Raw genomic sequence first — 16876 nt, 5'->3', positions numbered from 1 at the left:
TTTTTAGATAAAGGATAGTTTATATTCGGCTTCATCTACCATGAGGTAGAATCAGGCCAATTATTACAAGGTTCGACCCAACGGTGAGCACACAACTTACACAGTTCACAAGCTTACAGCCAGACTTTGGAAACACAAAGCGTGAAGTAAAGTCTTGACTAAGAAAGACCAATTGGAACTAAAGAAATGCAAAGCTAATGTCTCCAAAAGCCGCCCAGCAAATGTCAGCTGGTCCCATAGATCATCACGCCGCTGCAGTCTTGCCCATTGCGGCAGCCAATGGGTTCCTCTGAAGAGTACCTTTGATAGAAGAAGAATCCATGTTCCTACGCGCCTTTAACTTCGTTGCCTTTTCCAACGAGTCTTGCTCCGAAGTAGACGCGTTCCTTTTACTAGCTCTCACTGGCGACACTACCCCACCACTCAGTGCTTTAGTCTTATTCAGAAGACCAGAGTCAATCTTGGATTGCATCAAACTAGTTTTCCACTGTGCAGATCCACCTGGAGTCATCCCAGTCTGCGTGAGTAACACCACCGGCTTAACTACATCACTCTTCCTAGCAGAGTCAGAACCTGTGCCTTCCAGATCAACATGATGAAATGGTTCCTCTGCAGCGCCTGTAGAACCCTGTTGGATCCCAGCGCCCTCTGCAAGGACATGCTGAGTCCCCATTGCCAAGTCCACGTGCTGCTCAAGAGGTATACCTGTGGCAGCCTTACTCATGTGTTGTCCACTCGGTGCAACTGTGTTATTAGGCTGCTTTTCAGATGTTTGACCAGCTGGCGGGTCCTCCATCTTTCTACCATCATGATCCATATTCTCCGGCTCTTTCTCCTCTGGGGCTTTATCCTCGTCCATGGTAGAGTCCATGTCAATGACTTGAGGCTCACCATCGGGCATATCTTTCTCCATTCTGAATTGTAGCTCATAGACATAATCCCCAATGACTATGATCAGGTGGTTGCCCCTTTTTATCATACGGGTGTCCAACCATTTCTCTGGCTTCATGTCCTGCTCCGGGTTAGTACAAACAGATGTGAGATCAGATGTTACACTTACATCCTTCGGTATGTGTCGTTTCAGCTGAGACACATGTATGACAGGATGAATCCTGCTTGCTGGTGGCAAGTCCAGCTTATATGCTACTTCACCAATCTTCTGCAATACTTTGAATGGCCCATAAAATCTGAAGGAAAGCTTCTTATTGGATCTGTTGGCCACCGAGGTTTGCACATATGGCTGCAGCTTCATATAAACCATATCATCTGGTGCAAAAGACCTTTCAGTTCGATGTTTATCAGTTTGGGATTTCATTCTCTGTTGGGCACGTTCCAGATGCTGGTGGATGATTCTGGTTAAGAGTTTCCTTTCTTTCATCCACTGCTCTAGATCAGGCACCGAGCATAACTGCAATTTCTCAATTCCCAGATGCCGAGGACTGTGACCATACAGGACCTCAAATGGGGATCGGCCAAGCACTGAATGATATACAGTGTTGTACCAAAACTCAGCAGCAGATAACCACTTACTCCATTTCCGTGGGCATGAGTTGACAGTGCAGCGTAGAAAGCCTTCCAAGCACTGATTCAATCTCTCCGTTTGCCCATCCGTCTGTGGATGGTAAGCTGGACTCATTAACAGTTTTGTATCAGTTAGCCGGAACAGCTCTTGCCAAAGGTTGCTTGTGAATACCGGATCTCTGTCAAAAATGATCGCCTTCGGCAACCCATGAAGCTTGTACACATGATCCAAGAGCAGCTTTGCAATCTGAATTGCAGTGTAAGGATGGTGAAGTGGGATGAAATGCCCGCACTTGGAGAACTTGTCAACTATGACTAGAATAGCATTGTATCGATCAGATGTTGGCAGACCTTCTACAAAGTCCATACTGACTATCTCCCATGCCTGAGGCGGCACTGGCAATGGTTGCAGTAAGCCAGGTATCTTGGTATGCTCTACCTTGGCTCGCTGGCAAGTCGTGCACTGCTGAACAAATTTCTGCACCGTGTCTTTCAATTTGGGCCAAGCAAACAGAGCTCGAATCCGAGTGTAAGTTGGAGTGATACTTGAGTGACCTCCAATACCGCTGTCATGCAAGGCCTGAAGGATATGCTGTTGGGCCAACACATTACTGCCCACCCAAACTCAGCCTTTGAACCTGATAACTCCATTAGTGAGAGTATATCCCTTGTCATTCTGGCCTGTGATGCTCAATTCTGTGAGTAGCTGTTTGTCCTCAGGGTACTCTTCATAACCTTCTTTCAGCTTCTGAATCCAGGACGACACACATTCAGAGATCACTGCCACCTCCTCATCCCTAGTGCACCGAGATAGAGCATCTGCAGCGGCATTAGTAATACCCTTCTTGTACTGAATCTTGTAGTCTAGATCCATCAGTTTGACTAAGGCTTTGTGCTGAAGTTTGGATGTCACCCGTTGCTCTGTCAGATATAACAGGCTGTGGTGGTCCGTACGGATGACAAACTGCCGATGCTGTAAATAAGGCCACCATTTCTCAATTGTCATAAGAATGGCCAAACACTCCTTCTCGTAGACTGATAGTGTTTGATTTCGAGGACATAACGGCTTACTGAGGTATACTATTGGGTGATCTTGTTGCATTAGCACGGCCCCGGTGCCTGAATCACAAGCGTCAGTCTCGAGCACAAAGGACTGACGAAAATCTGGCACGGCCAAAACAGGTGCTTGCACCATTCTTTCTTTGAGCAGCTGAAAAGCCTGATCTACTTGTGGTGTCCATCGAAATGGAGTGGCCTTCTTGACCAAATCGGTCAGTGGCCTTGCGATCATACCATAGTGTGCTATAAATTTGCGATAATAGCCTGTCAGTCCTAGGAATCCCCGAAGCTGCTTAACAGTATTTGGAGTTGGCCACTTCATAACAGCTGAAACCTTGTTGGGTTCTGTAGACACGCCAGCAGCTGCCACATGGCCCAAGTACTACACTGATGTCTAGGCAAAAGAGCATTTGGAACCCTTGAGTAGGAAGTTGTTGTGTTGCAAGATCTCCAATTCTCACATGCTCTTCCAATGTACGACTGTAGATACGTCCATGAAAACAAGGACCCCTCTACGAAGCAGTGTAGCAAAACTCTTGTTCATCAAGCTTTGGAAAGTAGCCGGCGCATTGGTTAGCCCAAAGGGCATTACCATGAACTCATAGAGCCCTTGATGTGTTTTGAATGCTGTTTTGTACTCATCACCAGCAGCCATGCGTATTTGGTGATACCCAGCAGAAAAATCTAGCTTCGTGAACCACTGTGCTCCACTGAGTTCATCTAGCAGCTCGTCCACCACAGGCATGGGGTGCTTGTGCTTCACGGTAATAGCGTTCAGATGGTGATAGTTAACACAGAAACGCCATGCGCCATCTTTCTTGCGAACCAATAATACTAGTGATGCAAATGCACTGGTACTCGGCCTGATTACACCATTGAATAGCATGTACTGAACTTGAGTTTCGATTTCAGTCTTCTAGAGCGGTGAATAATGATATGGGCAAACTTTGACTGGCTGAGCACCAGGAACCAATGGTATCTGATGATCTGCTGCTCGCTGAGGTGGTAACTGAGTTGGTGTAGCAAACAAATGATCAAACTCTGTCAGTAGCTGTTGTACTGCCATAGGGGTTGCCTCGGGCTCATCTAACTGAATGGATGCTATTGTCTAAAACTCATCAGTGGCGTTCAACTCATTGTGTTCACCATACAGTTGCAGACAACATAAGACTCCTCCTGCTCTGATCAATCCATCCAACTTCTGTGGTGTTATTTCCAGACAGCTATCCAGCTGATCCCGAACACCTTGCAAAGCTATACGCTGGGCCTTATGTGTGATTCTCATCTCCTTTGTCTTGTAATTCACCCAAACCAGACTGACAGCCTCTAGCCAATCCTCTCCCACGATCATATCATAGCAACGCAGATCCAAGACCTTTTCATCTGAGATAAAACGGTGGCCCTGCACCCACCACTCCAGATTAGGAACATGTTCAGAGCACTGCAATTGACCCCCATCCGCAGCCTTGAACGTTGCCTGTGGACACTGCTCTGTGGATAGCCTCAATGTCTGCACAAGCCTGTCACTAATGAATGTTTCGATGCTCCCTGAATCAACTAGCACCAAAACCTGCTGATTTCCAATCTGAGCCAATAGCTTCAGAGTCTGTCGCCGAGGTCTACTTCCTTCAGTTGGGTCCTGCACTGCCATTATAGCATCTTCTGCAGATATAATTTCAGACTGAATTTCTCCCATGTCGTCAGTAGTCTGAATCTCAAGGGCATCCAAAACATGGATCGGTACTTGTTCAGGGCAAGTATGAGTTGGAGCCCATTTGCTCCTGCACTTGAAGCATAGCCCATTCTTGCGGCGGAATTGCTTCAATGTGGTCACCTTATCATCAGCATCAGCACCATGCAACTTAGGTGCTGGTTTTGCAGGAACATGCTTATCCAGATTCTTGGTGAAACCCCGCCCAAGAGATCTGTCCTTGAGGTTGGCGAGCTCCTCCTCCTGTAACAGTGCCAACGCACTAGCAGTGTCGACATCTTGGGGTCTGTGCAATGTGATCGCTGCTCTGATTTCTTCCTTCAGGCCGGTCATGAAGCGGGTCACAAAGTAGACATCATCATACATCGGATTGTACAAGCGGACCCCATGGGCCAACTTCTCAAACTGCTCATAATATGCCTGAGCCGACCCTGTCTGCTTCAAGGACTCCAACTGACGCAGTTGATTCTGATACTGGTCTTTGTCAAATTTGGCGAACACCAACTCATAGAGTTTGTCCCAATCGGTGATTCGGCCACGCCGCTGAACTATTTGTAACCAATTTGCAGCCGCCCCTTGGAAATTCAGCGCCGCGAACCTTGTCTTCATCGGCGTCGGGATGCCGTAAACCTCGAAATACAGAGCACACTGGTCACGCCACCATCTCGGATTGTCCCTGTTAAACTTGGAGTAATCCATCTTGGGCACCGGAATTGAACGATGGAAACCAGTAGAATCCAACTCGCAAGGAGTTTCAACGGGATCAGGAGGATCAGGGGGCGTACCAGTGACCGGGTGTGCCGGAAGTGATCTAAGGATCCCCCCGACTGCAACCCGGTGGTCGATGCACTGGCCGTGCCCAACGGGCGAAGGTGAGCTCGACGAGGACGGATGCGCGTTGAGGTCGAACCGCATAGCCTCGGTAGCTTGCGGATAGATCAGAGTCGACGACGCGGGCGGTGGAGGCGGAAGTACCAGGGTCGACGTCGCGGGCGGTGGGGGTGGGAGCACCAGGATCGCCGGCGCGGTCGGTGGTGGTGGTGGTGGACGCGCCTCCAGCTGTTGAACGTGAGTCGACGTCTCCTTCGACTGCTGCATCATGGAGCCCATGGAGGTCTCCGTGATGGAGCGCCACGCCTCGAGGTCATTGATCTTGTCGAGCGTCGTCGTGAGAGCGCCTTGGAAGCCGGCGAACTGCTTCGCCATATTCTGAAGGCCGGCGAACTGCTTCGCCATAGCCTCCACGGACGCGTTGAGCTCGTCCATCGAAGTCGTCATCTCGGCTTGAAACTTGGTGATGCATTTCTTCGGCGCCAGAGCGAAGAATCGAGCGAAAACAAAAATTTCCCCCGACTCGGAAGGCTCTCGATACCAGATGTAACAATACCGATATGGGATAACTCGATTTCAGAGGGAATTTGGGGATAGGAGCATAGAATTTGGGGAAGAACAGAATGAACGCGGCAAGAATCCGCGAGACAGATGAATCTTCTGTATTTGATAGGAGGGGTTCTGTTCTTCGTTGTTCCATTCAGTTACAAGTGCGGGCTTATATAGCCTGGCACCGACCCGACGGCTGTTGCCAGACAGGCAACAGTACACACGACTCTACTCCTCTAAGCCGCTACCGGCCCCACATGTCAGTCCCTAACAGGAGGGCGCCGAGGGGAAGCGGTGGAGTGGTCGGAACTCAGAAGGAGAGCGGTGGGCCGGTGGCGGGACCAGCAGTCTCGATTAAAATTTTTGTATTTTGGTCCTTTTGAAAACATTTTTTATAAATAACCCCATGGCAAAACATTTTCTAGAAATGGACCAAACACTCGACGTGTTAGGACATAACGCCGTGGTCTGTGGCTCGGCGCAATGTCAGTTGACACTGAGGTACCGCCATGTCAGCGCTAACTCCGGTCGTAGTATTTACCGTGGCACTAGGGCCCGCAGAGCTCGGCGTGGGCTTAGTTAACGCCGAACCACATACCTCAGCGCGGCACGATTCAACGCCAAGGCCTGGGCACATAAGGCCGCGCCGCGGCCCCCTTCTTCCTCCCTCCATTCTCTCCTTTCCTTGGTCCATTCTTTTGTGTCCCCTCTGTTCCCACGAACCCTAAACCCTAAATGCAGGTATAGGGAGGCCAGATCAAGGTTTTGGATGCTCCTTGACCTCTTTTATTTTATCGGGTTACATTTGGGTGCATTTGTTGTTTTTGTTTTGGATAGTAGGCTTTGATTGGTTGGTTGATGTCATTTGAGGCAACTATGTCTTAATTGATTCTAGGCCTCAAATGTATGTTTATTGTGGTATACTAACTTTGTTTCCTTTGCTGAGTTAGTTGTCCATTGGTGTATTAGGGTTAGTTTTTTATTGATTGCATTAGGGTTAGTTGTAATGCAAATGGTTCACCTTTAGTCTGCTTTAGTATTTATTTTTTGTTTAATATAATCAGCATCCTTTGATTGGTGTTTAATTACAACTGTTTTGTTATATGCAAGACATGTATCGGGAGCAGTTGTGGCGAAAACGGGGTCGTCCTAGAGAATTATACCCCGACGTTTCTAGCAAAGATACCCCTGTCCCTCCTGACCTCCCTGTCCCTAACTGTGACTGTGGTTTTTTGACCGACATGTTTCAATCGAGACATCCAGACACAGTGGCACGTTGCTTCTACACATGCAGTCGTTTTAATATAAGTAATTCTTTCCGTACCTTTTTTTCTTCATTTGTGTTAGTAGGTTACTAATATTTTGTTGGAATCTTGTTGCGTAGGCCCATGAGAGGTGCTTTTTCTTTCAGTGGATCGACGGTCCAGAGAAGTTTGACCCAAGGTACCTCCTTTTCGACGATTGGTGGAGAGGGAGACACCAACGTGAGCACTTCGAGCGGTGGGTTCCACCTCCCCCTAACCCCCCACCAATGATGGCTAAGGAGAAGCACTTAGCCGCAGTTAGACGACTTGAGGAACCTTCTCTGTGCGATTGTAGAGATCGAGCTATGATAAACCCTGAGAATATGTTGGAGTTTGTGTGTCCCAACAAGCACAAAGTAAGTGAAAAGTGTATGTGTTTAAATGGTTAGCTCTATGTGTGCGTGTACTAATGTCTCCTCTGTTAGGTGTATGTATTTGCGAAGTGTTGTTTCAAGGAGTGGCTCTATGGTCCTACGAATCATTGGCCAAAGCCGCCAAAGGCAAAGAAAAAGAAGAAAGAAAGGATAATCATTGAAGCACCTCCTGTGATGTGCGAATGTGGTATTAAAGCCAACTACGGCCTAGTCCCTTCGGAGCTTGGAATCGGCCATTGGTGTGGCCATATGGTTGACTATGATGAGGTTGGTTATTGTTGTGGAAAACATGAAATCATTTTTTTCTGCAAAGATTTGTGATCTAATTTTTCGTTTGAACAGAGCACTATGAAATGCAAGTGGGAATCTTATGATGGTTAAGCTAAGTTCTTAGATGACTTGAAGGGTAGGCAAGTAATTGCACGGAAGAGGGGATATGGACATCAGTATGTCGATGACTTCGTTAAAGAGCGGAAGAAGGAAATGCATGAGTTTGCTAGACAACGTGGTATCCGTAACCCAATCGGTGTTAGGCTTGACAAATAGGGGATGGAGAGACGGAGGGCGTTAGAGGAGGAGAGGGCAAGGAAGGAGGCAAGGGAGGAGACAAGAGTACAAATGCAGGTTTTGAACGACCATGTTGTTGCATTGTGTGCCAGTGAGTGATTGAAAGCCTTGTTATTTTCATTGCCTAATTTGAAATGTAATATAATCGCGTTGCTAACTGGTTGTATTTTATACATGAAGGGATTGGATGCAGCGAGGACCGTGCCACAGAGGTAGCCCATGCAAGGTTTTAGGAAAAAAAGTTAGATGAGCATAGAACGCGAGCTGGTCGCACTGTTCTATCTCCGATTGTGATGTCCAATGATGGGGACGAGGATGAGGATGACACTGCCAGGTTGAGCGATCTCATAGCTCTAGCAGAGGTAGGCTTACAGGTGGAGGAGGATGAGGATGACACTGGCAGACTGAGCGAGCTCATCACTCTAGCAGAGGTGGGCTTGCAGGAGGAGGAGGACGTGTTCTTCTCTCAGGCCGCAGCGGCCGCTTACAATAGGCGACAGATAGATCAGGGCAATGTAGGTGAGCCTAGCCACATGAATGAGGCAGAGGAGAACACATTCCTGTCTCAGGCCACAGATGAAGTGGATGCCGCTTACTATAGGCGACAGGTAGATCAGGGTAGTGCAGGTGAGCCTACCCACAACAACAAGGTTGTGGCAGAGGATTGGTACTCGGACGATGAGTTACTTACTCAGTATGTTTCTGACTAAAGATTTCTAATTGCGCCGTGTTGTAGTTCCATGCCTTAGATTTGGTAGTTTCATGCTTTATTAATGAACAATGCTAGTATGCACTAGACCTTGTGTTGTGTTGTCCTGTTTTTCATTTGAACTCATGTAAGGAACACTGTATCCATTTACCAAACTTCGAAGGCCTTTTGAGCACATTTGCGTTTGAGCTATTGAAACGAGTATGAATTGTAGGCTTTTCATAGTTATTAAATGCAAGCAGTGTAGCATGTGTAGTGTGTTGTCACATCAACTGTGCATTGTACCACACTTTTCAGGTCTACTCGTATCGACCTTTTTAGATGAAATTAATGCACGTATGGTGTAGGCTTTTCAGTTGTAGCATCTAGTCTATGAACAATAGGCTTTATAGATGAAATGACTTGGACACAATTGTAGGCTTTTTAGTTTGAGCATCTAGGCTTTTCAATTCTCAGATGGAATGACTGCTCATAGATGAAATGATGACACATACTTTTTAGTAGCTTTTCAGGTTCAATAAATGTGCTTTACAGACATAAGTACAATTCATTTATAGTTGTCTGGTTTTGTAGCAATAATGGTGAAGGTGGTTTCGTCTATATATACATTGTGCTCCATGTATTGCTCCATAACTTCAACACTAGTGTTCAGTTTTTGCTAGAGTTGAAATGTCTGGTGGAGGCTCTTTGAGCGAAAAGGGTGTAGGTAGCGGGAGAGGAAAGGGGGGAGGGAGAAGGGAGCTCCGATTGTTTGGGAGGGTTCTCTTGGCCCTAAGTTCTATGATGAACCGGTATTTGAGTTTTCTTTGGAGAGCAAGAGTGATTTCAACCATGAGTGTCCCCTTAGAGGATACGATAGCCATATAGAAGATTGACCAAGATGCCACCACGGTTTGGATTGCGTAGTGCAGATGTGCACCGACAAGAATGATGGAGTAGGCCATCATTTTTAGATGTCCAAAAGGATGGGTACTACTTCTGGCCTTTATCTTTTGTCAAATATTTATCATGTTTTATCAATACTTATACGAAGCTTTTGATCTGTTCTAGAATTGCATTAGTGAGGGGAACTGTGGTTTCACTAGATGGGTAGATCTTGCTCCTATTTATCCCCATCAACAATATATCAACTACCTTCATGAATGCATCTTTGACCTACAAAGGCAACTTGAAAGTAGTACTAGGGATGAGGAGGATGAGGACAACAACAATGATGCAGAGGAGAACCCTTGCACTGATCCATATTGCCAGTGCCCTTATCGCAAGAAGAAGGGCCCTCCTCCCCCATCGCCACTGCCATCTCCACCTACTATGGGAGGATACTACGGAGAAGGTTCTACTTAGTTTGCCATGTGGGAGCATTACTAGGAGTAAACTATGTTTGTTTTTATCAGTGGTGATGTCATGTAGGCTACATTTGGTTTGAATTCCCTAAGGCATGTTATGTTTAGTCTATGACCTCTTCGCCCTCACCATGCATAGGTCGTCAAATGCCATTGCAACTATCGTAGTTTGTTTCGATGTAATATTTGTTTGTTTTAATTCTCTAAGGCATGTTAGGTTTACGTTAGTACCTCTGTACCCTGATTATATAGAGGTCGTCACATGCCATTGCATATGTTGTACTTTGTATCCTTGATTTTTAGATTGGTCGTTGAGGTTGAAGTAACAATTCACGTCTGCTCTACATAAAACAACCCATAATCAATTGGCAATGGGTGTACAATTATAGGAATTGTTTAAACACTTCTAATCAAACCCTGTCTTAGTGGAAGACCAGGTAGCTACTATTTATATTGACAAAGTAAATAGGGTTAGGCTTTGGGGGGGTTGTCTTTTTTGCTAGGGTTGGTGGTATGTGGTGCTCGACATCATGTCGTACAACGCTGAGCCTAGAAACCATAGAGTGTAGGGCCCAGTTGTTGTGGGGTCGACATAGCTCTCGGCATCACGGCGTTTGAGGCTAAGCCCAAAAAGCACCACGCTGAGTCGTTGTGCGCTGAGATGCGCCGAGATTTGGGCCCAGTCGTTGTCTATGTTCCGGTCAGGGGTGTAGGCGTTGCGTCATCTAGCGCCGAGGGTTGCGCCCTCTTTTTTGGGTTTAGGTGTCGGCGTGGAGTCGTTGTACGCTGTGGTTCGGCGTGGGGTTACATGACATCTAGGGTCTATGTGTCGGCATCGCAAACTCTTCGATTCCAGCAAGGATTGGCCTGTGGTGAGATGTCGACGTTAATACATAGAATGCTGAGGTCTATGGCTAGTCGTACCGTACTTGCATGCCAACGTATGCGTCTTGGCATCGTTTGTTTCGAAGTCGAGGCCTTGCATTCGGCGTTGTGGGCACCTTTTACTTAGTAAGGACCAGCACTATGCCCTTAGCTTGGCATTAATATACCTAATGCCGAGGTATGAGGCTAAGCGTTGATGTATCTCACACCGAGCCTGGTAGTGTGAACAAAATAAAGAGTTTAGGCAAGTTATAGTCACTATCAGCAGATATTTGAAAAGCATTTGACCATAGCATCATTTGAACGCATAAGTTACTATAATTTACAGCATAGTACCTAGTGGATGTTCCATTATAGGTCCTTTACAACACATGACACATAGAGTTGCATACAACATCCCCTGCTGTCCAACATACTACTAAAGCACTAGGCTTACAACTTACAAATGGAACCAGTGGGCACAACTACAAAACTTGTAGCCCCCTAGGAGCCACATGATCAGCTTCTACAAGTGTTACATATGCACTCTTCTTGTATACAGTTGCCCATTACAACAGTTAATTAGTGGTCATTACCAAATTTGTGCAAATGACATCAGTCCTCTAAATCTAATTAGGTGCATAAGTGGAAAAGTAATACAAAACTTGTACCCACTTATAGGTACTTCCGAGAAGAAGAAGCCCAATTGTTCAAAATCCACAAAGCAACTGGTACTCTCTTCTTCATGCCATCACCTACTCCCCTTATCCATTTCTCCTCTAGTACACACACACCTGCATGTTTATAACAGCCTGTTCAATCCCGACAAAAGATTGATGAATGAATAACTTTTCTAACACAACTTTAATGGATTCACATACGTCTTCCTCCCAAGTAGTCCCAGTTCGAAAGTAATCCACTCCCAGACTTGATCCATATCTGTGGGGTCAGTTAATGTCAAAATTGCCACTTGAGTCAAAGTGCCAAGTCCTTGTGGTTGCTCATACCTAACTGCTTTCTTCTTTCCCTCCAGTTCATGCACATAGTTGTGCAATGCACACAAAGCAAGAATTATTTGTGATTGCTTTATGCCCTTATAGTGAGGTACGCATTTCAACATTTGCCACTTAGCTTTCATGGCCCCAAATGTCCATTCTATAAAAGTGTGTAGCTTGGAATGGTGGTGGTTGAACACCTCCTCCGCATCACCACATAGGTTTCTTGGATGTGGCGGCAGATATCCCGGGCGTAGTGCATACCCGGAGTCCACCAAATAATATTTTCCTGCACACCAACATACAAACAGACAATGTCACAAACACTTGTCATGCATCACAAGAGAAGCATTGCATGAATAGAACAAGGAAGCCAATTTAGTAAAACAAACCTACTGGTGGGTGCGGGAAATTGGGATCCTCCCATGCCTCTTTTAACACCTGCATGTCATACGGAGAACCCTCTGTCCTACTACCAATATATGTGAACCTCATGTCGAAGTCACAAGTAGAAATCACATTTTGGCTTGTGTAACTATGCTTATTAGTGTAGGCCTCACATACTGCTGCTTCAACAATCACTTCTATGTGAGTTCCATCAAGGGCTCCTATGCAGCGATCAAAAAAAGGTGTGTACTTTGTCAACTTCTATGGCACTACAGCATAACTGTAGTCCTTAGGCCTAAGCACTACATTTGCAAAGGGCACCATGGCATTAAGCACTAGGGAAATATCTTGCTACATGTGCCCAATGCCCTCCTGAATCTCTCATGCATTTGCTGCTGTGATTGCCCTGTCCCACATGCCCAAAGAAACATGCCTAAAGCTTCCTTTGAATCAATTTCCCTAGTGGATGCTAGACCATAGCCATTACATAATATGTAATGCAAGCGTTCAAAATTTTCAAGCTGCATACAAAAGTTCTCAAAGCAACTACTATGATCTCGCAAAAGCTTATCTACCCATTATCGTCTGGTGAGGTCGGGGAGATGGTAGGCAGGGTTGACTTGTGGCGGCACCATCATAGTGGACATTATTGCATATCCTCCCGCCATACCTACAACAACTACTTCATTGAAACTATTCTCACTAGAATTTTCACTTTCTTCATCACTTCTCTCCATGGTCCAAACAGCCTGCATTGTATAACACACATCACGCACAACAGTGAGTTGTACACTAAGAAAAGTAATACACAAATTAAGAAACATGTTTTAGCAAAAACACACTTCAAACAATTTAAGAAACATGTTTTAACACACTTCAGACATCATGTAGGCATCTAGCTGAACCGATAACACCAATTAAGAAATCATGTACCTGATACTTACTAACCTCTTTGCTAGTTGATGAGTACCATACCACGCTGGTGCATGGCCTCCTGTTGTGCACACCTCACGGACACCTAGAAAATGAGTAGTTAGCCTACGCAGCAAAAGACGGTACTGAACATTTGACATGAATATTAAGAAACTTGTCTTAGCAAAAACATACATCAGACAAATTAAGAAACATCATAGCACACAATTTATTTGGAGTTCACAAAAATAAACATGATAGATGGGTCTAGCCACGGGCCACATTACATTGCTGCAAATTAAACAAACACACACGAGTTCAAAAAACTAGCGGACAACAAACGAATTGAAATGATACAAGATAACACTCAAATGTCATCGGTGGTCTCAAGCCAACTCAACATCTAAATGCCTGATGCATAGCTTGTTAAGGACATCCTGGATGGCTACTTGTTGTTCCTGTTCAAGTGCCACATTAGCCAAGCAATACGCTCTTCTGTGTCTAACAAATTCTTGAACTCCCTACGGGACACAGAGTTCTTGAACAGCTCCAATGCTTTGAAGAACATGTCTGAAGTACTAGGCACACCGTCTTCTCGTAGGATTTGCATTGCTTCATCGACCTCTGCCTGGTCACGGGTATGTTCTCGATCATGAGATGTACTCCTCGCAGCAATGCTTTCTGATAAATGTGCCATGTACTCCTCCACATTGCAAGACTTCTTCTCTAGGTTGTTAATAACCTTGTCCCTGCTGTCCCTTTTGGAACTAGAGTGGTAACTGGATGGTCCATAGTGATCTTGTGGCCGCATAACATGAGCAGGCATTGCGGCACCAATACCACAGGCGGACATGAACAACCCGTGTTCTGGTTTGGGCCATCATAGAGTGCTTCAAGTTCATTCAGGAAGTGAAGTGGTCTGCCACAGCCTCCACTAGTAGCACTTGTTTCCTGCAATGAACACATTCACAAGTGAAGGATGGCAGCAGATACAACAAGGGCAAAGAGGTGACAACACATGGCAATAGTTACTGAAATTACCACGTCATCGGTAGTGTTGTCGCTATCGGGCTGGGTGGCATCCTGGGTGGTCCAGTACTTAGGGTCAGCATTAATGCCCCTCGTTTGTGTGTCCTGGCCGGGCCCAGCGGCTGATAGCTACTTCTTCCAATTTAGGTAATTGTTTTTGTGGGTCCATAGTTTGTTGTTGACCTATTTTCAATCATATTGGGGGAAGAGGGTATAAAGGTTGTTCTAGCCATCCCTAGTTAGGCCATTCTGGGTGAAGTTGAGCTTTTCCTTCTCTTGAAGGCACATGTCCAGCAAAAGCTTGGTTTCAACGTTGACCCAATGTGCACATTCCTTTGCGCGTTGGTGTGGCATCTGTGTGCACGTTTAATGGCTAATTTTGTTGTGTGTTTGCAAACAAATCATAGCGCACATAGCAAAGGCCAACAAGACATCACCAAAACTATGACATGATGGAATGTGCATCATAGTATACTTGCCTTGCTTGTTCGCTTCACATGTTTGGCACACAACTTATGCCTAGTAGCTTCCGGCGGTGAGCAAGAAACTATTGATGACAGTGCCAGTATAGACAACTGTTAGAGTCCATCGATTCAAAGGTCATGAGAGTTGTTTAGATAGCCAGAACAACACAAGGGAAAATGTTAGAGTTCAAAATTTGAGAACATTCTAGATCTACAAGAGCGTAGAAAAATGGAACTAGCAAAAGTCGTGGACGTACCAGATCGGGAGAGAAAGAAGCCAATGATGAGGATCTATGGAGGCCGAAGGTGATGATGATGAGTGACTAGCGGTGTGGTCAAGGCAAGAGCAGAGAGCAGATACGAGGAGAAGGGGCAAAGGTGACTGCTGGCATGGCTGATGGTGGTGGTGTGTGGCAGGGGTGCGCTGCTGACGGTGAAGCGGGCCGGCTGGCGATGTGGCTCACGGCGATGGTGTGTGGCGGGGGTGCACCACTGATGGTGGAGCAGGCTAGCTGGCCGCACTGATGATGGTGCGGTGTGGGTAGGAGTGCGTCGCTAATGGTGGTGCGGGGAGGCTGGCTATTGACGGTCACTAACATCAATTATAAATTGTCAACATAACCTGTATTTATACTTAATTCCATCACCAAACATAGGTATAGGGGTTGAAACTCATAAATTCCATGAGTTTTGGTGAATTTGTATTTTTAGCAGGGTTTATCCAGAAAACTATCAAGGAGGACATATTTGTCAAAGTAAATCACATTTATTCGCAATGAAACTGATGCGGGAAGACTCTATAACACTCTGGAAGGCAACTCACCAAAGCAGACTCTGAGGGGGTGACATATGGGGCTAGCCGGCCCCACCTGCAGGCCGGCTAGCCCATGGGACCCACCTATTAGTCTTCGCTTCGAATGTCAGTTCTCCACCGCCATTGAGACCCAATCTACGCCGTCCTTTAAGTCGGTTTGATCCAAGGGCTCATGTTGGACGCTCTGGCCTATATATACTAGCCCCCGCCACCCTCCCTGGAGCCATCCTAAAACCTCTAATTCATATTCTCCTTGTTAGGATCAGAGCCAGCTATCAAGAGAAGATTAGTCCTCTATAGGATTTAGTCTTATAATAGAAATAGTGAGATAGAGAGTGAGGGAAAAGTTTGGAGGAGATACCAGCTTGTCGGTGCTCTCTCTATGGCTTGTACCTTAGCGGAATCAAGTTCTACTTGAGCTTGCTTCTGAGATTTCTCTGGTTATCAACTTCTGATTCAAGTAAGTATTTTGTTTATATTGTTCATCAGGATCATGACTCTCTTTTGAGTGCTTTATTCTCTTCCTAGGGGGAGTAGAGTATTAATCATGAGTGTAAGCATGGTGCTTAGACTTAGGTTAATCATGGATGCACCTTGCATTCTAGATCGGTGGTAGATCGTGGTTGTGACATCAGTTTATATAGCTTCATACTATATAGCATCGTTGATCCTTTGTAGTCCGCCTCTTGTCTGTAGGCAAGTAGGACCCAGTTATAAAGGAAAGCATCCTCTGCTGGTGTCTTTCCCTAGTAATGTCCCCAGTTGAATAGTAGAAGGCATAGCTTACCCAAGTTAGAATTAGAGAACCTCAGTTATCCTCTCTATGCTCCTATTTACCTTAGCCTTGTTGCTACTCATAGTTAAGTTAAACCTTAACCTAGTCGCTACCCCTTGTTAAGTTAGACCGTAGTTAGTCTCACACGTTTTCCTATGGATATGATACTTGGAATACTTATGGGTGAAAGCTACAACCGTATCCGTGTGCTTGCAGATTTATCTATGTGCGTTAAATATACCAACACTGGCGGTGACCCCAAACCCTAGGCGCGATGCGATGGTGATTGGTTTGAGGGAGGGGGGCCTTAGAAGCAACCAGATGCCTCTTTTTGGTTCCTAGGCCTTGGCATTGAATCATTGTGCATCAAGGTTTGGGCCCAGCAGACCTCGGCATTGAGTCGAGCCACGCTGAGATATGGTCCTCAACATTTCATCAGCCCACACCTAGCTTTGTGGGCCTAGCCTTGGCGTTGAATCAATGCGCGCCAATGTTTGGGCCCAGCACAGTGGCATGGTAATAGTGGCTAGACCTCGGCATAGAGGCAGGCCATGTCGAGATATGGGCCTCAGTGTTCCCTCAGCCCCCACCGACCTTTACAGCCCAGCCTTGGCATTGAGTCGTTGCGCACCGAGTTTTGGGCCCAGCAAAGTGATGCGGCTCGTCAG

Source organism: Miscanthus floridulus, chromosome 7 (assembly GCF_019320115.1).
Source record: "Miscanthus floridulus cultivar M001 chromosome 7, ASM1932011v1, whole genome shotgun sequence".
Taxonomy (NCBI): domain Eukaryota; kingdom Viridiplantae; phylum Streptophyta; class Magnoliopsida; order Poales; family Poaceae; genus Miscanthus; species Miscanthus floridulus.
Note: the sequence above shows the minus strand (reverse complement) of the source record.